The following is a 26,124-nucleotide window of genomic DNA, read 5'->3' as shown; positions in this document are numbered from 1 at the left end:
TTTTTATCTGGCCTGCCATGTACAGTTGTGTGATTAAGTGAACCATACCTACAGCTGAAATAGAGTGAGTGCTTATCCTAGTGAGATCAGCTTCTGATCCTAAGGTGTGAAAACTGTGGTGAAACAGCATTTCTCAGAACTAAAGATAGACGTAAGACAAGTTAAACGTTCATATATTCCGTTACATGTGTGAACCCCAAAGCATCTGCGCTCTCACTTGGCCTCTCGAGTTCGCCTGAGGAAACAATGCAATAAGTTGAATGTACTTGCTCTGCACTCCAAGGTGGAGTGTCTCCAAGGTGGCATAGCAGTTCAGACGTCTTTTGTCCTCGTCTTGTCGTGTCCTGTATATATATATATTTACAACTTTTTCACATACATTTTATTTTTATTTTCCATCAACTCATCTTCAAAACACTCTCCTGCAACCCGCCTCACCAATGTATATTTATAAAAAAGTATTATTTACCTCAGATCTGTAATCCTCCAAGAAGCTAGCCAGAAACTCCAAGAAGCTAGCCTGAAACTAGCCAGAAGCTAATCCAGAAGCTAGTTCAGAAGCTAGTTAGCTCCTTTACTGGCAAATCGTTAATATTCAGCTAACCACGGTTTGTGGTCATCAGCTATCCTTTAGCTCGAAAATCTATCGCCAGTTCTGTACGGCGCAGCGCGGCTCGGAACGGAACATACCGGACCAATTTTTCTCTCCATGTCCCTGGACATTCATACCCGGATCTCACAGCTAGCTAGCTGCTATCCGTGTGACCATCGGAGCTAGCAAGCTCCGTCAATCACTCCTGAGTTCCATCAATCACACCTGGGCTGCAGTCACCTATCCGGACCCGTTTTACTGCCTTCGCGGAGCCCCACCGGGCCTTCACAACTGGACTGCCGACGTTATCTACCCGAAGGAGTTATTCGGCCGGCTCCTCCGTCGCGACGTTACCTGAACGCCCATCTGCGGCCTGCTAACCGTTAGCTGTCTTACCGGCTGCTATCTGAATAGACAATCGGACAATTTTTTTTATTATTATTTTTTTATTTTTTATTATTTTTTAAATTATTATTATTATATTTTCTTCTTGGGCCTCTATAACTATATCTATTGTTTTTATTTTTGTTGTTGTTGTGTGATTTGGATTAATCCCCTCTACCACACGGAACCCCACTAATCTACTGACGGAACGTAAGGGGTGGCTAACAGACCTCCATCCTATGCTAGCTTGCTACCGATGCCCTGGCTAGCTGTCTAAATCACCAACCAACCTCTCCACTCACCGGACCCTTTTGATCACTCGACTAAGCATGCCTATCCTTAATGTCAATATGTCTTGTCCATTTCTGTTCTGGTTAGTGTTTATTGGCTTATTTCACTGTAGAGCCTCTAGTCCTGCTCACTATACCTTATCCAACCTATTAGTTCCACCACCCACACATGCAATGACATCTCCTGGTTTCAACGATGTTTCTAGAGACAATATCTCTCTCTTCATCACTCAATACCTAGGTTTACCTCCACTGTATTCACATCCTGCCATACATTTGTCTGTACATTATACCTTGATGCTATTTTATCGCCCCCAGAAACCTCCTTTTACTCTATGTTCCAGACGTTCTAGACGACCAATTCTCATAGCTTTTAGCCGTACCCTTATTCTACTCCTCCTATGTTCCTCTGGCGATGTAGAGGTGAATCCAGGCCCTGCAGTGCCTAGCTCCACTCCTATTCCCCAGGCGCTCTCTTTTGACGACTTCTGTAACCGTAATAGCCTTGGTTTCATGCATGTTAACATTAGAAGCCTCCTCCCTAAGTTTGTTCTATTCACTGCTTTAGCACACTCTGCCAACCCGGATGTTCTAGCTGTGTCTGAATCCTGGCTTAGGAAGACCACCAAAAATTCTGAAGTTTTAATTCCAAACTACAACATTTTCAGACAAGATAGAACTGCCAAAGGGGGCGGTGTTGCAATCTACTGCAAAGATAGCCTGCAGAGTTCTGTCCTACTATCCAGGTCTGTACCCAAACAATTTGAACTTCTACTTTTAAAAATCCACCTCTCTAAAAACAAGTCTCTCACCGTTGCCGCCTGCTATAGACCACCCTCTGCCCCCAGCTGTGCTCTGGACACCATATGTGAACTGATTGCCCCCCATCTATCTTCAGAGTTCGTGCTGCTAGGCGACCTAAACTGGAACATGCTTAACACCCCAGCCATCCTACAATCTAAACTTGATGCCCTCAATCTCACACAAATAATCAATGAACCTACCAGGTACCTCCCCAAAACCTTAAACACGGGCACCCTCATAGATATCATCCTAACCAACTTCCCCTCTAAATACACCTCTGCTGTCTTCAACCAAGATCTCAGCGATCACTGCCTCATTGCCTGCATCCGTAATGGGTCAGCGGTCAAACGACCTCCACTCATCACTGTAAAACGCTCCCTGAAACACTTCTGCGAGCAGGCCTTTCTAATCGACCTGGCCGGGGTATCCTGGAAGGATATTGATCTCATCCCGTCAGTAGAGGATGCCTGGATATTTTTAAAAAATGCCTTCCTAACCATCTTAAATAAACATGCCCCATTCAAGAAATTTAGAACCAGGAACAGATATAGCCCTTGGTTCTCCCCAGACCTGACTGCCCTTAACCAACACAAAAACATCCTATGGCGTTCTGCATTAGCATCGAACAGCCCCCGTGATATGCAGCTGTTCAGGGAAGCTAGAAATCATTATACACAGGCAGTTAGAAAAGCCAAGGCTAGCTTTTTCAAGCAGAAATTTGCTTCCTGCAACACTAACTCAAAAAAGTTCTGGGACACTGTAAAGTCCATGGAGAATAAGAACACCTCCTCCCAGCTGCCCACTGCACTGAAGATAGGAAACACTGTCACCACTGATAAATCCACCATAATTGAGAATTTCAATAAGCATTTTTCTACGGCTGGCCATGCTTTCCACCTGGCTACTCCTACCCCGGACAACAGCACTGCACCCCCAACAGCAACTCGCCCAAGCCTTCCCCATTTCTCCTTCTCCCAAATCCATTCAGCTGATGTTCTGAAAGAGCTGCAAAATCTGGACCCCTACAAATCAGCCGGGCTAGACAATCTGGACCCTTTCTTTCTAAAATTATCTGCCGAAATTGTTGCCACCCCTATTACTAGCCTGTTCAACCTCTCTTTCGTGTCGTCTGAGATTCCCAAAGATTGGAAAGCAGCTGCGGTCATCCCCCTCTTCAAAGGGGGGGACACTCTTGACCCAAACTGCTACAGACCTATATCTATCCTACCGTGCCTTTCTAAGGTCTTCGAAAGCCAAGTCAACAAACAGATTACCGACCATTTCGAATCTCACCATACCTTCTCTGCTATGCAATCTGGTTTCAGAGCTGGTCATGGGTGCACCTCAGCCACGCTCAAGGTCCTAAACGATATCTTAACCGCCATCGATAAGAAACATTACTGTGCAGCCGTATTCATTGATCTGGCCAAGGCTTTCGACTCTGTCAATCACCATATCCTCATCGGCAGACTCGACAGCCTTGGTTTCTCAAATGATTGCCTCGCCTGGTTCACCAACTACTTCTCTGATAGAGTTCAGTGTGTCAAGTCGGAGGGTCTGCTGTCCGGACCTCTGGCAGTCTCTATGGGGGTGCCACAGGGTTCAATTCTTGGACCGACTCTCTTCTCTGTATACATCAATGAGGTCGCTCTTGCTGCTGGTGAGTCCCTGATCCACCTCTACGCAGACGACACCATTCTGTATACTTCCGGCCCTTCTTTGGACACTGTGTTAACAACCCTCCAGGCAAGCTTCAATGCCATACAACTCTCCTTCCGTGGCCTCCAATTGCTCTTAAATACAAGTAAAACTAAATGCATGCTCTTCAACCGATCGCTACCTGCACCTACCCGCCTGTCCAACATCACTACTCTGGACGGCTCTGACTTAGAATACGTGGACAACTACAAATACTTAGGTGTCTGGTTAGACTGTAAACTCTCCTTCCAGACCCATATCAAACATCTCCAATCCAAAGTTAAATCTAGAATTGGCTTCCTATTTCGCAACAAAGCATCCTTCACTCATGCTGCCAAACATACCCTTGTAAAACTGACCATCCTACCAATCCTCGACTTTGGCGATGTCATTTACAAAATAGCCTCCAATACCCTACTCAACAAATTGGATGCAGTCTATCACAGTGCAATCCGTTTTATCACCAAAGCCCCATATACTACCCACCATTGCGACCTGTACGCTCTCGTTGGCTGGCCCTCGCTTCATACTCGTCGCCAAACCCACTGGCTCCATGTCATCTACAAGACCCTGCTAGGTAAAGTCCCCCCTTATCTCAGCTCGCTGGTCACCATAGCATCTCCCACCTGTAGCACACGCTCCAGCAGGTATATCTCTCTAGTCACCCCCAAGACCAATTCTTTCTTTGGCCGCCTCTCCTTCCAGTTCTCTGCTGCCAATGACTGGAACGAACTACAAAAATCTCTGAAACTGGAAACACTTATCTCCCTCACTAGCTTTAAGCACCAACTGTCAGAGCAGCTCACAGATTACTGCACCTGTACATAGCCCACCTAAAATTTAGCCCAAACAACTACCTCTTTCCCAACTGTATTTAATTTTTATTTATTTATTTATTTTGCTCCTTTGCACCCCATTATTTTTTTATTTCTACTTTGCACATTCTTCCATTGCAAAACTACCATTCCAGTATTTTACTTGCTATATTGTATTTACTTTGCCATCATGGCCTTTTTTTGCCTTTACCTCCCTTCTCACCTCATTTGCTCACATTGTATATAGACTTGTTTATACTGCATTATTGACTGTATGTTTGTTTTTACTCCATGTGTAACTCTGTGTCGTTTTATCTGTCGAACTGCTTTGCTTTATCTTGGCCAGGTCGCAATTGTAAATGAGAACTTGTTCTCAACTTGCCTACCTGGTTAAATAAAGGTAAAATAAAAAATAAATAAATAAATAAACTCCTAGAAAAAAGGGTTCCAAGCATTCTTCAACTGTCCCCATGGGATAACTATTTTTGGTTCCAGGGAGAACCCTTTTTGGCTCCACATATGGGTTTGCATGGAACCAAAAAAGTATCTATGTGGAAAGGGTCCTACATGGAACCACTTTTTTTTTTAAAGGGTTATCCTATGAGGACAGCCGAATAACCATTTTAGGTTCTAGATAGCACCCTTTTTTCTAAGAGTGTATTGTATAGACTAATCCATAACATTGTCTCACTGTCAAATACAATATGTCATGCACACTTTTTCCCTAACATCACAGAACGTTGTAACGGCCGTTGTTGGTGGAAGAAGGTGAGGCGTGGTATGTGTCCATATTTATTAGAATGAACACGGAAATAACAAAAATAACAAAGAGAAACAACACACAACAGAAAACAGAAAATAATCACCCACGAAACACAATAGAAAACAGGCTCCCTAAATATGGTTCTCAATCAGGGACAACGATTGACAGCTGCCTCTGATTGAGAACCATACCAGGCCAAACACAGAAATAGCAAATCATAGAAAAACTAACATAGACAACCCACCCAACTCACGCCCTGACCATACTAAAACAAAGACATAACAAAAGAACTAAGGTCAGAACGTGACAAACGTGAACAATTTGACAATGAATGTGAAATAAATTCTGAGAATGTCATGAGCATCTCATGGAAGGATTGTCGCATGGTACATTTGGTTTTGTTTTAAAGCAGAATGATGCATAATGTTCACAATGTAACCCCGGATGAAAAACACAAATGAAAAGATAATCAAAACAAGACCAATAGTGAGAGCGATAGAGAGAGAGAGGAAGAGAGTGTGAGCGAGAGAGAAAGAGATGGAGAGAGAGATGGAGAGAGGAAGAGAGTGTGAGCGAGAAAGAAAGCGATGGAGAGAGAAAGAGAGAGAGAGAAAGAGAGAGAGGAAGAGAGAGAAAGAGATGGAGAGAGAAAGAGAGAGCGATGGAGAGAGAAAGAGAGTGTGAGCGAGAGAGAAAGAGAGAGAGATGGAGAGAGAAAGAGAGTGTGAGCGAGAGAGAAAGAGAGAGAGATGGAGAGAGAAAGAGATGGAGAGAGAAAGAGAGAGAGATGGAGAGAGAAAGAGAGAGAAAGAGAGAGAGAAAGGAAAAGAAAGTAGACAAGAAAAATTAATCAGCATATCATTGAGAGACTTCTTTTACTTTTGAAATGTATAAAAATAAACAAATGGAGATGGCGCATGTTAATTTCTCCTGAGTTGCATTCGTTGGGTTTAATTAATAGAAGTGATGCAGTCACACGCCAGTGGAGGTGTCTAGGACACGTGTTTTTTCTGCTCCGAGAGTGCTCCCCAAGCGCGGAGGGAGGTACGGCCTGTGTGATTCTCATTCTGTTCTCAAATATAAATGTATTACTCATTGCTCATAACTTTAACTCAAGCAAGTTAGGTGGGGAGGATTCACCTCAGATGACCACTGATGGTGGTGGTATAGAACAATTGCAGGACTATGGTATTAACATTGAGCATTATATTTATATTTCTTGCAACTGGGAGATGTAATAAAGCATTCGCTTTAGCTAAAGTTGCCGTTGCAAAAAAATGTGCTTGTCACAAACTTGTTTCCTTAGCATGAGCTCTATGTGCAGTAAACATGCTCATTCCCAGTACCTTCATCTCAATCAGAATGAATATAGACAGACAAGCATTTTGGTGTGTAATGTAGCATAAGGGTCTGCCAGCCTGGAGCTATGGTGGCACCCCTGCACTGTCAAAGGTGCCGCCGCCTTTAGCCTCGGGCCGTACTCAAATCACTGCTGTGGTGGTTCCAGGGCCCGTGTACCAGCAACGTCTATTGATGCAAGCTTTACTAAATCCCCCACCACCTCCAACCACCACCAGCGCCACCCCACATCCCCCCCCGTTCACTTCCTCACCCCCTCCCCACCACACTAGTGCAGGAAGCAGGCTGCGGCCCCTTTCCCCGGGCCCATTGGATGGAGCTCATCCACCCAGCACTAACGGAGCGCAGACAGGCCATGTCACACAGACAGCCCCCGGTCCCTTAGCACCACCTCTCCCTTCCTTTATTATCTCTTATTTTCCTCTCCTCTCCTCTCATCTCCTCTCACCAACAACCAACCAGTCACCCTGGACTGACTAGAAGGGCTGATGTTTAAAAACCCTCCTGCGGCCAGCCTGCCTCGTCCTAAACAAAAGTAGCACTCCTGGAGCCCCTAACAGGACATGTCCGGTAATGGGTCTGTGTGTCCCAATCCTTTCACAGTCCTGGACACCAGCAGGACAGTTTATATCGGCGTCATTGCTCTTTCTTTACAAAGTCGTTGGCTTCATCTCGAACCCAATGATTTAATGGTTGATAAAAGTTGGACATTTGGTATAAGTTAGTTTGAGGTCAGGACAATGATAACAGAGGTTTGAGGTTTCAAGTTGTTTGTCCCGGCCATTTCAAAAAGCATCTTTGCATTTATAAAATCAACCAGGGCTACCTCAATTCCTGGCCTGGTTGGCCAAAACATTTCTGTTTTTAGTTTTTACCTGGTAGTTATTTTCACTCACTTGGGACCTTATATTCCTAGGAGTTATCAATTCAATATTATAAACAGTATGCTATGCTACCGCCATGCTGTGTCAATCATTTACAGGTGACAGTACTCCATTTACAATGTTTACTTTCTGTGCTTGATATTTCTCTTTATATAATGTCCCTAGTTCCTTTTTTTGTAAATTATTTAGAATTTTAAATATTTTATATGGGGTAAGGTTTACATACTGTAGGTTTACATCCTGTAGGTGCAGTAGCACCCACTGATACCATAGATTATAGGACTAATCTATAGACAATCACAATCAGGGAAAGTGAGAAAAAGATCATACCTCAGATCAGGCTCAGACAATTCAAGAGGAGGGGAGAGAGGGGAGAAGGGAGAACAAGTGAGCAAGTCCAGGGCCATGGATCTGCCTGCCTGCCAGTGCGACGAGATAGAGCGTTTACGGGCCCAGGAGAATGGGAGGTGAGAAGTCGGGGTCAGGCTCCGACGCGACTCTGTGACTCTAATTTGGAGATTTCTCATTTTCAGCTCCCGATTTGGGGAGGGTAAGAAATCGTACCTGTGAGAAGCCTTCGGGCAGAACGTGGCGAGGTGTGGAAGAATCTGTATCTCACAGCATCTCAGTGTGGTGCCTGACTGGGCCTGCACCGCTGTTGTTCCTCTCCCACTGTAGTACAATACCTCTACAGGGACACATAATGCAGTGTCTGTCATCTTCCAGTAGCTACGCCGTACTTGCATTGTAAGTAAGCCATTCGGGCTCTATTCTGGGAGGACACCAAAGAGAGGGTCTACAGTTTGAGAGATACTCCTGAAATACTGAGAACAGACAATAAATCAATTCCAAGTTTATTTGTCACGTGCGCCGAATACAGTGAAATGCTTACTTACAGGCTCTAACCAACAGTGTAACAAAAGTATTAGGTGAATAACAGGTAAGTAAAGAAATAAAACAACAGTAAAAAGACAGTGAAAAAAAACAGTAGCGAGGCTATATACAGTAGCGAGGCTATATACAGTAGCGAGGCTATATACAGTAGTGAGGCTATAACAGTAGCGAGGCTATATACAGTAGCGAGGCTATATACAGTAGCGAGGCGATAACAGTAGCGAGGCTATATACAGTAGCGAGGCTATAACAGTAGCGAGGCTATATACAGTAGCGAGGCTATAACAGTAGTGAGGCTACATACAGGCACCGGTTAGTCAGGCTGATTGAGGTAGTATCTACATGTTGATATGGTTAAAGTGACTATGAATATATAATAAACAGAGAGTAGCAGTAACTAAGAGAGTAGCACTACACTCTTTAGTGCTATCTAGAAACCTTCAAAGGTTCTTGAGCCGTCCCAGTAGTAGAACCTTTGAAGAACCATTTTTGGTTGCAGGTTGAACCCTTTTGGGTTCCATGTAGAACCTTTTCTACAGAGGGTTCTACATGGAACTCAAAAGGGTTCTAGCTGGAACCAAAAACAGCTCTTATTGGGGACAGTCGAAGAAGCCTTTTGGAACACTTTTTTGGAACACATAATCAGCAAGCCTTTTGGAACACATATCATCAACAAGCCTTTTGGAACACATATCATCAGCAAGTCTTTTGGAACACATATCATCAGCAAGCCTTTTGGAACACATATCATCAGCAAGCCTTTTGGAACACATATCATCAACAAGCCTTTTGGAACACATATCATCAGCAAGCCTTTTGGAACACATATCATCAGCAAGCCTTTTGGAACACATATCATCAGCAAGCCTTTTAGAACACATATCATGAGCAAGCCTTTTTGGAACACATATCATCAACAAGCCTTTTGGAACACATATCATCAGCAAGCCTTTTGGAACACATATCATCAGCAAGCCTTTTGGAACACATATCATCAGCAAGCCTTTTAGAACACATATCATGAGCAAGCCTTTTTGGAACACATATCATCAACAAGCCTTTTGGAACACATATCATCAGCAAGCCTTTTGGAACACATCATCAGCAAGCCTTTTGGAACACATCATCAGCAAGCCTTTTGGAACACATCATCAGCAAGCCTTTTGGAACATATCATCAGCAAGCCTTTTGGAACATATCATCAGCAAGCCTTTTGGAACACATCATCAGCAAGCCTTTTGGAACACATCATCAGCAAGCCTTTTGGAACACATCATCAGCAAGCCTTTTGGAACACATCATCAGCAAGCCTTTTGGAACACATATCACCAGCAAGCCTTTTGGAACACATATCATCAGCAAGCCTTTTAGAACACATATCATCAGCAAGCCTTTTGGAACACATATCATCAGCAAGCCTTTTGAAACATATCATCAGCAAGCCTTTTGGAACACATCATCAGCAAGCCATTTGGAACACATCATCAGCAAGCCTTTTGGAACACATCATCAGCAAGCCTTTTGGAACACATCATCAGCAAGCCTTTTGGAACACATATCACCAGCAAGCCTTTTAGAACACATATCATCAGCAAGCCTTTTGGAACACATATCATCAGCAAGCCTTTTGGAACACATATCACCAGCAAGCCTTTTGGAACACATATCATCAGCAAGCCTTTTGGAACACATATCATCAGCAAGCCTTTTGGAACACATATCATCAGCAAGCCTTTTGGAACACATATCACCAGCAAGCCTTTTGGAACACATATCATCAGCAAGCCTTTTGGAACACATATCACCAGCAAGCCTTTTGGAACACATATCATCAGCAAGCCTTTTGGAACACATATCACCAGCAAGCCTTTTTGGAACACATATCATCAGCAAGCCTTTTGGAACACATATCATCAGCAAGCCTTTTGGAACACATATCATCAGCAAGCCTTTTGGAAGACATCATCAGCAAGCCTTTTGGAACACATCATCAGCAAGCCTTTTGGAACACATATCATCAGCAAGCCTTTTGGAACACATATCATCAGCAAGCCTTTTGGAACACATATCATCAGCAAGTCATCGAACACAGTGCAAAATGTGGGCTGTCAGGTTTCAGCACTGCATTTGCTGCACTCGTATTTCATAACACTGTTCTCCTCTATGATTTGTCACCGTGGCCACACTGTACCGTGACAGTAATAATGGCTGCATTTAGTATATAGCACTTTTCAAACAGCAGACCAGAGAGCTGTCAACGTTTCACCATTACTATGACTCGTCACCACTGACACACAGTGCACCCTCCGCTCATTCACCCCTGAAGACCCTTCACCATGTATACACATCCTGGCCCAACGACCCCACATCCGCTAGACCTGCCGCTGGCAACGTCACCGCCACCGTCGCCAACTGCCCTCGGCGGCGAGGTCAGCCTGTTGAAAAGATAGCTCTGACCTTTGCTTGTCATGGCCTTGTCAGCCCGACACAGAGAGGTGACGGAAGGGCCCATTCTCTCTAATTTTGTCAATCACGTTATCACCCATCAGACAGTCAGCCCCTCCGCCTCACTCTTATTAATTGCAGGAGCGGTAATCACAATGGACACCTACTTCTGTTTCAATCAAGGGGACGTGGCGTGGTGGAAGGGTGTTTGTTTGGTGCTTGGAGTCTACCCTTTAGCTGTCCACCGTTCAGCTGCTCAGCCTCGTCTTGTCGTTTACAGGGTGGTGCGGGAAGATTGGAGATCTGGAGGGAGACAGACAAGGATCAACTGCGACTTTCACATGAACGACATGCTGCAAAATGACTATGTACATTGTACGCAGTTTCATTTAGCGAAGTATTACACCTTTTCTATTATTTAGGGATGGTTACACTTCTACTATGTGACCGTGAATCAATCCATTCTAATATGTCAATATGAACCTACAACGATGTGTCTGCCAATAAACATGGGGGGTTTTAGCATCTTGATTTAAAGTGGGACCTAATCCTGTCATATACATGACCTAATCCTGTCATATACTTACATGGTAGATGCTGCACCCACTTTCATAAAACCACAGAGCAAGATATTGCATACATGTCATGCTACAGAGGTACAGTATGATGCCATTGGACATCAGCCATTGTCCTTCCGTTGTTGGCAACATCTTTGGTTCATCTTCCTTTCTCTCCTTTCTCCTCTCCTCTTCCTAAGCCATTGCAAGAAGACCGTAATACAGTAACCTCATTGCCAACACCTCTGCTGGTGTCGGGGGACATGGGTCTATAAGAGAACAACCTGATTCCTCTCTCTCCACTGCTCCACAACCGCAAGGCTCAGTCAAGCAACATCGACAGGCCTCCACTGAGACCACCTCATTCCCGCCGTCCAGCACCCCTCGACCTCACAACCCCCCCCCCCCCCCCCCCCCCCCCCACACACACACACACACTCTGACTCCACCCCCAACATCCTCCCTCTAGAGAAGTCAAGCCATCCATATCGAGCGGGGTGGATGTTGAGACCATACTTGTATTGTCAGAGGACTCCTCCCTGGCCACTTACCTCCGTGGAACATTTAGTGCCGTCTTGCTGGGCGCTGGACAGAGAATAGCACTATAGGGTCACCAATGAATTGCTATATTTGGTTGGGCGGTAAACACACTGCTTTGTAGGCATTAGTACCCCCCCCCCCTCTCTCCTGTGCAACGGCTGAGATTTTACTTTATTATTCTCATTTTGTATCCTGTATGAGTATTTTGGTTTGCCATTTGATTGAAACAAAGGCTTGGTTGATGGTTAAACTAAGTGTGGTCTGCTTTTTCTGTTTGTAGAACATAAGCCTATGATTTTGGGGCAAAATGTATACATTTTGAGAAAAACATTGATACAATGTTGCGTACACAGTCTTGGCCACTTACAAGAATATACTATATAACAAAAATGTATCTTTCCCTCAAAGCATTGCTGCAATAAATCATTTTGTGAATGATTGCAGTGACAGTATGAAAAAAAATATATATAGTAGCAGTCAACAGTTTGGACACAGCTTGTCGCACCCTGATCTGCTTCACAGGTCTTTGTGATTGTCTCCACCCCCCTCCAGGTGTCACCCATCTCCCCATTATCCCCTGTGTATTTATACCTGTGTTCTCTGTTTGTCTGTTGCCAGTTCATCTTGTTTGTCAAGCCAACCAGCGTTTTTGTGTCAGCGCCTGCTTTTCCCCAGTCCCTCTTTTCTCGTCCTCCTGGTTTTTGACCCTTGCCTGTCCTGACCCTGTACCCACGGCCTGAGTACTCTGCCTGCCCCTGAGCCTGCCTGCCGTCCTGTACCTTTGCCACACCTCTGGATTACCGACCTCTGCCTGACCTGACCCTGAGCCTGTCTGCCGTCCTGTTCCTTTGCCCCTGTTGCTGTAATTAACATTGTTACTTCGACACGGTCTGCCTTGATTCCTGATATAGCTACTCATTCAAGGGTGTTTCTACATTGTAGAATAATAGAGAAGATATCAAAACTATTAAATAACACATATGGAATCATGTAGGAACCAACATTTTTTTAAACAAATCAAAATATATTTTATATTTGAGATTCTTCAAAGTAGCCACCCTTTGCCTTGATGACAGCTTTGCACACTCTTGGCATTCTTGCAACCAGCTTCATGAAGTAGTCACTTGGAATGTATTTCAATTAACAGGTGTGCCTTGTTAAAAGTTCATTTGTGGAATTTCTTTCCTTCTTAATGTGTTTGAGCCAATCAGTTGTGACAAGGTAGGGTTGGTATAGGGTTGGTAGAAGATGTCCAATTTGCTAAAAGACCAAGTCCATATTATGGCAAGAACATCTCAAATAAGCAAAGAGAAACGACAGTCCATCATTACTTTGGGGCGGCAGGGTAGCCTAGTGGTTAGAGCGTTGGACTAGTAACTGGAAGGTTGCAAGTTCAAACCCATAAGCTGACAAGGTACAAATCTGTCGTTCTGCCCCTGAACAGGCAGTTAACCCACTGTTCCTAGGCCGTCATTGAAAATAAGAATTTGTTCTTAACTGACTTGCCTGGTTAAATAAAGGTTAAATTAAAAAATTACTTTAATACATGAAATTCAGTCAAAATGGAAAATGTCAAGAACTTTGAAAGTTTCTTCAAGTGCAGTCGCAAAAAAACATCAAGCACTGTATCTCTCGAGGACCGCCACAGGAAAGAAAGACTCATTGATAAGTTCATTAGAGTTACCAGCCTCAGAAATGGCAGCCCAAATAAATGCTTCACAGAGTTGTCTGTAACTCTATGGCAGCACCCAAGCAGCTCACATTTTCTAGCTCTACCCTTAGACTTGGCGGTGACATTGTGTCCCCATGAGTGACAGAACACTGAGCCAATCATGGCGCAACGCACCGTATTTTCTGCTGGCTTGCCCCACTACCACAGAAAGCACAGAGCTAGGCTGAAACACCTGCATTTTAGAGCTGCCTTACTAAAAAAAACTGCTGTATGCAGCTTTATTAACTCAATTATATATATTATTTTTTACGTTGTTTGCAAAAATATATTTCACACGTATTAATGCCAAAATAACATGCAAAACAGGAAAGCATCAAGAAATATAAATTATTAATATAAATTATTAATTATTAAATTACTTTTTTTTTTATGTTGCGAAAAATTATGCTTCGCCAATGGACACCAATAAGAAGAAGAGACTTGCTTGGGCCAAGAAACACGAGCAATGGACATTAGACAGGTGGAAATTTGTCCTTTGGTCTGATGAGTCCAAATTTGAGAATTTTTGCTCCAACAGGACCATTGTCCTGTTGGAGCAAAAATTCTCAAATTTGGACTGGGTCATTACCCTCCAAGCTGGTTTGACCAAAGAGGAGAGGAATGAGGTGCTGCTTCAGATGACCTAACCTCCACAATCACCCGACCTCAACCCATTTGAGATGGTTTGGGATGAGTTGGACCGCAGAGTGAAGGAAAAGCAGCCAACAAGTGCTCAGCATATTTGGTAACTTTTTCAAGACTGTTGGAAAAGCATTCCAGGTGAAGCTGGTTGAGAGAATGCCAAGAGTGTGCAAAGCTGTCATCAAGGCAAAGGGTGTCTATTTTGAAGAATCAAAAATATATTTTGATTTGTTTAACCCTTTTTTGATTACTACATTATTCCATATGTGTTATTTCATAGTTTTAATGTCTTCACCATTATTCTACAATGTAGAAAATAGTAGAAATAATGAAAAACGCTTGAATGAGTAGGTGTCTAAACTTTTGACTGGTACTGTATATATACAGTGTATGTAAAACCCTTTGACCTTGGTTAATCTCTGTGTTCGCATTAACGAGAAGAAAGGACATGATTCTCACAGAAATCCTTCTTACCTCTGAGAAATAGACAACGCAAACTATGGACTATTAAGTATGAACTGGCCGGATTTGTTTTTCTCTTGGTAAACACTTGATAAATAATACATGTCCTAGTGAAGACTGAGACCCTATGAGAACTAGCCGCTGTGCGAGACAGCCTAAACAGCTGTCAGGGAGGATTGTGCGGCCTGTGTGTGTGCGTGTGCTTGTGCGTGTATGTCCGTGCATCAGTGTTTGTGTGTGTGTGTCTGTGCATTTTAATAAGAAGGTGTGGACTCCGCCACTCCATGGGGAATCCCTGTAGTTGAGTGTGTGTGTGTGTGTGTGTGTGTGTGTGTGTGTGTGTGTGTGTGTGTGTGTGTGTGTGTGTGTGTGTGTGTGTGTGTGTGTGTGTGTGTGTGTGTGTGTGTGTGTGTGTGTGTGACGTTGGGAAACACATATCTGTGCACCGCAGCGCAACACCTGCCAGAGGCTTGGGTGTTTATGACAGTGGCTGTGTGATCTGGGAAGGACTAGGCCATGCAGCCAGCCACACACACATCAGTATTCACAAAATACACATACGCACACACACACTCACAAACACAGAATATTAACACAAAAAAATGTAATAACCACAGGCCAGTGTGAGCAGGATGAGGGGCACTTGCTTAGCCGTCCACTCCTCAGCAGGACCTATATTGCAGCAGTAGGCAGGGGAGCCTGGCAGAGGCTCCAGCCTACAAAGTTCAATATAAACGAACAGTGGGATCTCCCAGGGACCTGGCAGGAAAAAGCTTAGCGAAGTTAAAGCCTCACCAGCCCTACCTGGCTGCCCATGCCAACAGAGCTGGGTAAGGCTGGGTAGGGATGGGCACGACTGGGCTGGTGGCCCAACATCCATCCACACACACTCAGGGCCTTGTCGGTCGTCACCTTCCTTTAAAGGGACAGTGTCACTGACACACTGCCACGGCTACTCAAGGTTTTTATAGGAGCTAATTGTTTTGTTTGTATATATTTGATCAGTGTTATATTTCACCGACAGTGACATTTGATGCCCTTACCTTAGTTTTGCCCTGGCAATGGTAAAATTGTGTTGTGAATTATATCATGTGACCGTATTACTGTGAGACTGTGTGTAATCGCTGTAGTCCAATCTATACTACAGGAAAACACGCTTGAGCTATTTTGTCAAAAATATATGACATTGAGAAATTGTGCATTTATTACATCATATCAATAATTGCTTGATGATGACCACAGATTGTAAGATCATAGAGCCTGTGTTTGTTTTCTTATCCTAAACATGACACACGCCCATTATATGGGGTTGGTTGCCTGGAGAACAAAGTGAGAGGATTGCTTTACCATTCCACCAAAAAGACCCCCGACTTCATTTAAAAAATGTTTTAAAAAAGAATCCCCTGATATCATCCCAACTCTATCTATGCCCCCCCCCCCCCCCCCCAATACGCCCAGCTCCCACCAACCCCCTTCCTGTTAGCTTGAAGGCTGGTCCCCCCACTTCATATGGCTGTGGACACAATAATGACTTAACAGATGGGGTTTTTAGAAAGCGGTTCAGGCGAACAGCGGGTGGTTCCTTTAGGGGAAACCCGGGAGTCCAAACAGCCAGCTCGCAGGGTGGAAGGGACCTGGCCGGAGAAGTAGCACAACACTGCTCTTCCTCAACTATTGATTTGAAAGGATAGGTTCTCTTTTAATACCTTCGCTAATCACCAGGATTGGCGTGCATGTTTCTCTGTTTTTGTGGATGCGTTTCGTGGCTCTATGTGCCTGCCTGCCGGCACATGTGCATATGTGCACATTTCTATGGAAATATGCATATGCTTTGCAAATGCTAATCAGGCCAACTTTCTTTTGTGTACCTGTGTGATAATTGTTGTAAAAACATCATCTGTCCGTTTCTTGCTCTCCTTTCAGGAGGCTGGCGTAGTCTTTTGTTTCTCTGGCCCCAGGTGTCAGGGGTGGTCTGGTCTCTCTCGTTAGTGTCCTAGAGCGCCAGGCAGCATGGCAGAGCAAATGGCACGGCTGGAGCATGCCTCCCTGGATCAAAGGGCAATACGGTTCCTATCATATCATATGGAGATCTCATTACTCCCATAACTCTAGAATTCTGCTCATAATGTTAGCTCAATTGAGTTGGTTTAGGTAACAAAGCCATGAAGAAATATACATTTTAACAATGTATTAGTAGATGGGGGTACTGAATTCTACCAGCAAAATACAATTTAAGCTTAGAAATGTGTTCATTCATTTTTTTAATTGGGGGCTTGTGAATGTGAAATGGGATTCGTTAAACATTTTTCTTTGTCTTGATGACTGATATATCTCTCTTACTTCTATGGGGCCTTGGCTGTCCCCTCTTTTCATTCCTGAGCTCCTACACTGAGAAAAAAAGTGTATTTTTCAATATTCCGAATTATGGAAACGCTGACACGCACTGGACCCAAAGGTCCTATCTCGAACCTAAAAGGGTTCTTCAGCTGTCTCCATAGGAGATCCCTTTGGTTCCAGGTAGAAACCTTTTGAATCCAAGTAGAACCGTTTTGGGTTCCATGTAGAACCCTTTCCACAGACGCTTCTATGTGGAACCAAAAAGTTTTTTTTGGACCTGGAATCAAAAAGGGTTCTACTTGTCCACTCTCAGCAATAATACTAATCTTCCCGGGATCCAGCAACAAGGGACCTGCCACAGCAACAAGGGACAGCAGCCATCATTCTTCATGCATGGGCCTTCACTTGGCGATGCTGCCGTGCACGCGACACGACACCTGGAGGGAGAAATCACATGCCTGTTGTGACCGGGTGGAAGAAGGCCCTTCACGGTCTCTCACCTTCACCCCCTCAGCCCGGGACCCTGAGGAGAAGGAGCCCCCCTCCCAGCATCCTCCCTCCTCCAATCTCCAAAGGTCATCTGATAGAGGAGAGAGAGAGCGAGAGAGAGAGAGAGAGAGAGAGAGAGAGAGAGAGAGAGAGAGAGAGGGGGAAAAGGGAGAGAGAGAGAGAGAGAGAGAGAGAGAGAGAGAGAGGGAAAAGGGAGAGAGAGGTAGAGAGAGAAAAAGCCAAGTGAGGGCAGCGGGGGTCAGTGACACAGGGGGGCCTGAGGAATTGTCACCTCGCAGACCTCACCCCAGAAACACAATTAGACTACATGGGTCCCTAATGCATTTTAGGAGTACAATCTGTACCCCTGGAGAGGGAGGGGGATAAAAGCCACAGCCTTCTATCTATCTCCTTCTCTCTCTCAGGGCCGGACAGGACACAGGGTTCAGTCGTCAAGGCTTTGTGGGAAATCTGTGTGAGGTTTTCTCTGGTCCCTTGAAGGACTGTACCACTACCTGCACAACAAGTTCATCTCCATTTTTATGTTTTAGTTATTGAGCAGACGCTCTTATCCAGAGCAACTTACAGGAGCAATTAGGGTCAAGTGCCTTGCTCAAGGGCACGTCGACAGATTTGTGTGTCATATTTTACAAATAACCCCTGATCTCATACTGTCTTATGGGCACACGGAAACACCACTCACCCATGTCTGTAATCCTCTTATTAATCCGTCATCATCATTTTAATACCATGTAGCTATGTGTGTGTGAGGCTCAGGCCTGGTCTTCACCAGTGTTGACCTACAAAGTCTCCACCAAAGACTTATTTGACCATAGCCAACCCTCTAGCTATCTGCTGAGACTGGCCCTGTCTTAAGTAACTATCATACACACATGGCTAAAGGTTGGCCTGGAGCCTATTACAGGAGGTGCAATCATCACTGCACATGTAGCCGACACTGACTAGACCATCCATCCATCTGAGATGTAGGAACGTAATGCTGCATGCAACCACCCACCCACCCCAAAGCATCTCTCACATGCGGTCACAATATCCACCCACAAACGACATCCGCCCCCTGACAAAAACAATCTCAGAATCTCCCTCCTCCCCTCTCCCTCTTGCCTCGCGTGGCACGGGCGTTCGCGCCGAGACCCAATTGCCATGACAGCCATGACCCACAACCCTTCTACCCCTTCCTCCCGGCTCGTCATCCATTTCACCCCCGCTCACCTCCATCCCTCCCTCCATCTTCCCCCTCCAATGACAATATCCCGGTAATGGCCGCCTTTGGTTTTCTTGGCGCGGTTGCGTGGATTTGTCAGGACGCATTTCCTGCGTGCAAACTGAGGGTTGCCGCTGCGTGGCAATCTGGGCTCACTTCTCAGGCAGCTAAACCCTTTGACACTGTGCTTTTTAATTAAAATTACATTATGATTAATCAGCCAGAAGGGGGGCCCCTCTCCGTTCGTTTCCAGGCAGGTCTGATTACAACCTGTGACGGACGCCACTCGCTGCCAAGCCGCTAAAGATGTGCTGGCAGATGCGGCGGCCCGGCCAGCTTGTCGAGCCCCGGGGTTGCGGGCAATGAGGGAGGAGAGAGGTGCGAGGAAAGGGGGAAATGACACAGACAGAGGGAGAGAGGACAGATATTGGAGGAGAGGGGGAAATGGCGGAGATAGAGGGACAGAGAAGCAAAGTGATGTGGAAAGGAACAGAAAGTAGACAGAGAGACAATGGGTGAAGGATGTTAAGAGAGGTAGCGGGTAGGGGTGAAAAAGGTAGTAAGAAGGAGAGTCAGAGGGCAAGAGAAAGGAAGACAGAAACAATGATGAGAAACAGAGCGAGGGAGACAGACAGAGGAAAATAACAGAGACACTTCAGAATTCTCCCCTCAGACATACCCAGCAGCCCCTTGGAAAACAATATTGATCTGGATATGTCTGGTCTGCCAGAGAGTGACTCCCAGAGCAGAGGAGAAGAAGGAGAAGGAGAAGGAGGAGGGTAAAGGGGGGTCAGTTCTCCCTACAACAGTACAAGGTGCCTGTGTCTGGAAACAAGAGCCCAAACTCACCTCCAGTGTCTAAGAGGGCACTGAGGGCCCTTTGTAGTGCAGGTACAGTAGTGTGCAGTCTGTGTACGGCAGTGTGTCGGCTCGGGAGCCCTGTAGTCTGTTTACTCAGGCTGAAAGAGCCATGTTAGAAGCGTGTCCCTACACCAGAAAACAAAACCGGGAGGAGGATGTCAGGCAAGTACTGCATCGATGGAGGCTCACAGGGCCTGTGCGACACGTTTAAAATGGAGTCAGTCAACAATGCGACACTGGGCGCTTCAGGGTTCTCTCTGGTAATGGCAGATTGCATGGAATATCCATTATCGTAGACAGCATTTTACAGGCAACGTTATCATATTCAATCCAATAGTAATTCATTATCATATTCAACTCATATTGAATTCAATTCCATTCATGCCTCATGTACGAGGTCAAATGGTTATTAGCACATCGCATAACACGTAATGATCCTATATGAGAGAAAACACTGAATGAAGCAGTCTGTCTCTCTGGGTGTGAGGGGGTGGGGGGGGGTTGCAGGCGGTGAAGGGGTTAAGCAGCAGAGACGGGAGCGTTATCGAGCACGTCCCCACTGCTCATGGGTGTGCAACAGGGTGTGTACTAATTGGAGGGGACCTGGGGAAAGGTCAGGGATGGAGCACTGACTGATTGAACACCCCTGATACCATTCAACCCTCCACTGACTGACTGACTGACTGAACACCCCTGATACCATTCAACCCTCCACTGACTGACTGACTGAACACCCCTGATACCATTCAACCCTCCACTGACTGACTGATTGAACACCCCCGATACCATTCAACCCTCCACTGACTGACTGAACACCCCTGATACCATTCAACCCTCCACTGACTGACTGACTGAAAACCCCTGATACCATTCAACCCTCCACTGACTGACTGACTGAACACCCCCGATACCATTCAACCCTCCACTGACTGACTGACTGAAAACCCCCGATACCATTCAACCCTCCACTGACTGACTGACTGAACACCCCCGATACCATTCAGCCCTCCACTGACTGACTGACTGATCAACCCTGACCCCATTCAGCCCTCCACTGACTGACTGACTGAAGACCCCCGATACCATTCAGCCCTCCACTGACTGACTGACTGAACACCCCCGATACCATTCAGCCCTCCACTGACTGACTGACTGATCAACCCTGATACCATTCAACCCTCCACTGACTGACTGAACACCCCTGATACCATTCAACCCTCCACTGACTGACTGAACATCCACTGACTGACTGACTGACTGACTGACTGAACACCCCTGATACCATTCAACCCTCCACTGACTGACTGACTGAAAACCCCCGATACCATTCAACCCTCCACTGACTGACTGACTGAACACCCCCGATACCATTCAGCCCTCCACTGACTGACTGACTGATCAACCCTGACCCCATTCAGCCCTCCACTGACTGACTGACTGAAGACCCCCCGATACCATCCAGCTCTCCAGTGACTGACTGACTGAACACCCCCCGATACCATCCAGCCCTCCGCTGACTGACTGACTGAACACCCCCACGATACCATCCAGCCCTCCGCTGACTGACTGACTGAACACCCCCCGATACCATCCAGCCCTCCGCTGACTGACTGACTGAACACCCCCCGATACCATCCAGCTCTCCAGTGACTGACTGACTGAACACCCCCCGATACCATCCAGCCCTCCGCTGACTGACTGACTGAACACCCCCACGATACCATCCAGCCCTCCGCTGACTGACTGACTGAACACCCCCCGATACCATCCAGCCCTCCGCCGACTGACTGACTGAACACCCCCCCTTGATACCATCCAGCTCTCCAGTGACTGACTGACTGAACACCCCCCGATACCATCCAGCCCTCCGCCGACTGACTGACTGAACACCCCCCGATACCATCCAGCTCTCCAGTGACTGACTGACTGAACACCCCCCGATACCATCCAGCCCTCCGCTGACTGACTGACTGAACACCCCCACGATACCATCCAGCCCTCCGCTGACTGACTGACTGAGCAGTGCTCAACCCTTCACCTCAACATATCTCTCCAATGAACACAGCGTCCCTGCATGTTACTGTTCACCTCCGTTCTGGATATCAGTTTATTAACTGTCTTCATGCTTATTCATTATGATAGTATGTGACGTAGGTTTAATGCATAGTGAGTAGCAGCGACCAGTAAACATATGTATTGGTCCAAAACCAGGAAATGACTCCCCTAGACATTGTCCATAAACCTTGGGTACAACTTGGCTTTTACTAGCCAGTAAAAGGGCTGATGTTTTCTCCACTATGAACTCCAGAGCAAAGACAACCATTTGTGGCGCTTGACAGGCAGAATGAAAACCCAGTTGGGCGTTTGTCACCGTCCGAGTGCAGAAGGCCTTCGCCAGACTCCAATAACTAGACGCTCTTATTGTTTCGAACATGCTGTGGTTGAGCTGCCACCAAGGGTTAGAAAACGATGACTTTTGCAAGGGCATAGTCTATTTCATGTGTGAATGTTTATTCATTAGTGTATGTGTCTGTGTTATTATGTATATGTACTCATCTTTATTTTCCCTCATTTTCTGTGTGGGTAGGAATCCCTGCTCCAATGCCCAACTGTAGTGCATGTGTACAGTGTGAGAGAAAAAGTGTGGTGTGTGCTTGTCCACACGCGTGAGTGTATGCTCCCATCCATCCATAGCCCGCATGCGTGCTTTGGCACCTTCAGCGGGGCTCAGTGGCACTGACTTGACCCTCGGTTGAACCCTGTGCCCCTGCGATCCATACGTATCATTTACCCTTCAGCCCTGCCCTCGTCTCTCCCCTCCCCTCTCCTCTCCACTTTCTGGGCTAATGCACAGAGGCGTGAAACACCTCGTAATGCTCAATCACAGCGGGACAGAGTGGACAAGGAGCCATCCAGAGTGACAGCACAGGGCCGGGGAGGCGGCAAAGCAGAGGGGAGAAGTGACCCACACCCACCACCCTCAGGGAAAGGAGGTAGGAAAGCGATTTGGGGGGAAGAGCCAGGGGGTTAGAGGGGTAGGGGTTACTGTAAGGTAGTAAGGGGGTGGGGGGCTACAGAGGGGGTAAGTTAGTCTTGGGGTAAGGGGTGTTGGCATGGTAAGTGGGTGTTGGAGCTGGATGGTAATGGTGAGGATGTTTCCGTGTGGCACTATGGTGTTTGGATCTACAAGTGAAAAAAAACGAGAGAAAACGAGAGGAGAGAGAAAGAGAGGAGACCACAACAGACGGAAGTCGAACACTTGCGAAGTTGGAGGTGTGAAAGAAGAAGACTCGGCTGAAAGGCAGCTTCTTGGATTGCTGTTTTAAAAAGCTTGAAATCGTTTAACCCTTTCCTGTCAGAGAGAATTTGGGGAAATTTGAAACAAGACCAGACATGGGCAAGACCGCAAGTGCTCAATGGTTGTGAATTAATACGTGTATTGTTAAAACACTTTAAAGGTTAGTCTCATTGAGATAAAATCTCATTTTCTAGAGAGGACTGTGAATGAATACACCAACATATCCTATTGACGATCAAGTGTGCAGTGTTAGACAGACATGCCCTTTGTACCTCTTTACGATACACAGGTGACAATGATATTGTATGCCTCCCATCTCTATCAAAATAAAGCTCAAATATACACTGAGTGTACAAAACATTAGAACACTGTCTGAACTGGCAAGACAAAATATTTAAGTGCCTTTGAACGGTGTATGGTAGTAGGTTCCAGGCCCCCCGATTTGTGTCAAGAACTGCAACGCTACTGGGGTTTTCACCTTCAACAGTTTCCTGTGTGTATCAAGAATGGTCCTCCACTCAAAGGACATCCAGCCAACTTGACACAACTGTGGCAAACATTGGAGTCAACATGGGCCAACATCCCTGTGGAACGCTTTCGACACCTTGCAGTCCATGCCCCGATGAATTGAGGCTTTTCTGATGGCTAAAGGGGGTGCAACTCAATATTATGACGTTCCTAAAGTTTTGTACACACAGTGTGTATAGAATATGGTCAAAATAATGCTTCCCTCATCAAAACAATCAGACATACTGTGCATATGTATGACCCACTGGCACCTTGTGTAACTTTTTTTTAAAGAACTGACCGATAACCAATTTTGTTCATAGACACTATCTAAGTGTGAGACGTAGACACTGGCAATACATAGATATACTGGCAATGCTATCCATGTGATCGAATGGAGATTAAACTGGAATTCTCCAAGTCAGCACAATGTAATGTAAACAAGCACAAGATCCGCTTCCACCTTGGCAGAGCCCCTGATGCCCTTGGCCTGTGGACCCATGCCCAGGGAGCACTATGGCCAAGCTGCCCAATGATCCAGCTAATCATATGCAGTGCCGCAAGGAAGCTTATGCCTGTGTCCCAAGTGGCAGCATATTCCCTATACAGTGCACTACTTTTGACCAGAGTCCCGTGCACTATATAGGGAATAGGGTGCCATTTGGGACAGCCAGTGTCCGCCTATGCCAGTTTATGCCTCCCTTAAAGTGGGATGCCAAGGCCAGAGCCCACAGAGAAGGGCCCTGACAGACAAGCTTGGCATTACAGTGAACATTGAACGCATTGGCTTGAATGTGTGGGGGAGTGTGGAGTGGACCCCACCAACTCTAGGAGTGGTACCCCCCCATTCTGTGTGTACCCCTCTGTCCAATGCCTGCTGTGGAGGCACTGACCCCTCTGACTGTGTGGACAGAGACCCCGCTGACCAACACAAACACTGCCATTACTAAGGCCCAGCAGGGCGGGACCATACGAAAACACTGAAAGGCCGGGTTGTGTGTGAGCGCATGCGTACGTGCGTGCGTGTGTCTTTGCGTTTGCGTGTGTGTGCGTGCGTGTGGTTCTGTATTGAGACGGGGGGGCATTTTCCTTTCCAACATATCACAGGTGACCTCAACTCCCCCTGGTTCAGGGGACAGAAGGCAGCACGAGTAAGTATCTATTCATTTCCTTAACATTGTACGTGCTCATGTATGGGTTTCATCATGGATTACTTCCATTACTATTCATGGACCATTACAAAACATCATTAAATGGGTTATCATTTGAAATGGATGAAATGGATGAAGGGTTAAACAAAGAAAGGGGAATTTGAAGCAAAAGGTCACAGGCATTATAGAGAGGACTGAACTTTCGGTAGGGTAGAAGGGTGAGTTGATAGGAGGAAGATGCCATCTGAAAAAACAAACCCAAATTACTTTACACCCACCTGCGACACCGACACCGACACCGACACACACACACACACACACACACACACACACACACACACACACACACACACACACACACACACACACACACACACACACACACACACACACACACACACACACACACACAAAGCTGAAAGTAGCCATCTGAAAGCATCTGTTTTCTAAACAGATGAGTGACCTTGTGCGTGGCCAGGGCAGGATGTGAGTGCTATAGCACGACAGGGGTGTGAGCCATACAGGGGAGAGGGCAAAGGAGAGGGGTATGAGGCAAATAAAATCCCCTCATCACTCATTCAGATATCCCTCTATGTCACTCAGATACCTCTCCCTGTCAAAAGTGTATTTTCATGTGTGTGTGTGTGTGTGTGTGTGTGTGTGTGTGTGTGTGTGTGTGTGTGTGTGTGTGTGTGTGTGTGTGTGTGTGTGTGTGTGTGTGTGTGTGTGTGTGTGTGTGTGTGTGTGTGTACGTGTTGTATGTGTTCAGTGTTTGAATGTGCATCAGCATCTAAATAAAGTGTGTGCACAGTGAGTGACTATATCCACTGTGGGTGGCCTCTGGCCCTTGGTGACCTTTGACATGTCTCGGTCACTTCTCACCTCACAGAGACGAACTTTGTCATTCCAACAGAACGACATCATTGTCCCTCCTTCCCTCCTAAAGCTGTCTCTCCAATTAAACCCTAATGAATGTCTTAACACACTGCCACATCAAATGACTGTGGTGTGTTTCACCTCCGGTGGACGGCGGGCCTAGAGATGCACGGAGAAGGAGCCAATATCATACATGGTTACAGGGTGGTGTCCATCCTGACCATATCATTATCATCATCGCTAGACACCACAGCCACGGTGAGAAAGGATGTGTTGTTTTTTTCTTCCACATGCGGCAGACCCAAAGGGGTTCCCCCGGGTCAGGCCATCTAGCCGGAGAGCCTTGTCTCACCTCTGTGACATGGAAGCCACCCTGGCTGCCAGTGTCACCTCGCATCCCCGGTGCCCAGAGAGGGACACTGTAACTAACGTGACAGGGCCAGGGGAAGGTGAAGAACCCAAACCACTGAAGACACACGTGGCTCAGAGCCAAGTCTGTGCCTGCCTAGTTCTTACACACCATCCTCCTCCTTCCCCTCT

Source organism: Oncorhynchus kisutch, linkage group LG14 (assembly GCF_002021735.2).
Source record: "Oncorhynchus kisutch isolate 150728-3 linkage group LG14, Okis_V2, whole genome shotgun sequence".
In the NCBI taxonomy this organism is placed as follows: Eukaryota; Metazoa; Chordata; class Actinopteri; order Salmoniformes; family Salmonidae; genus Oncorhynchus; species Oncorhynchus kisutch.
This window is presented reverse-complemented; position numbering follows the sequence as displayed.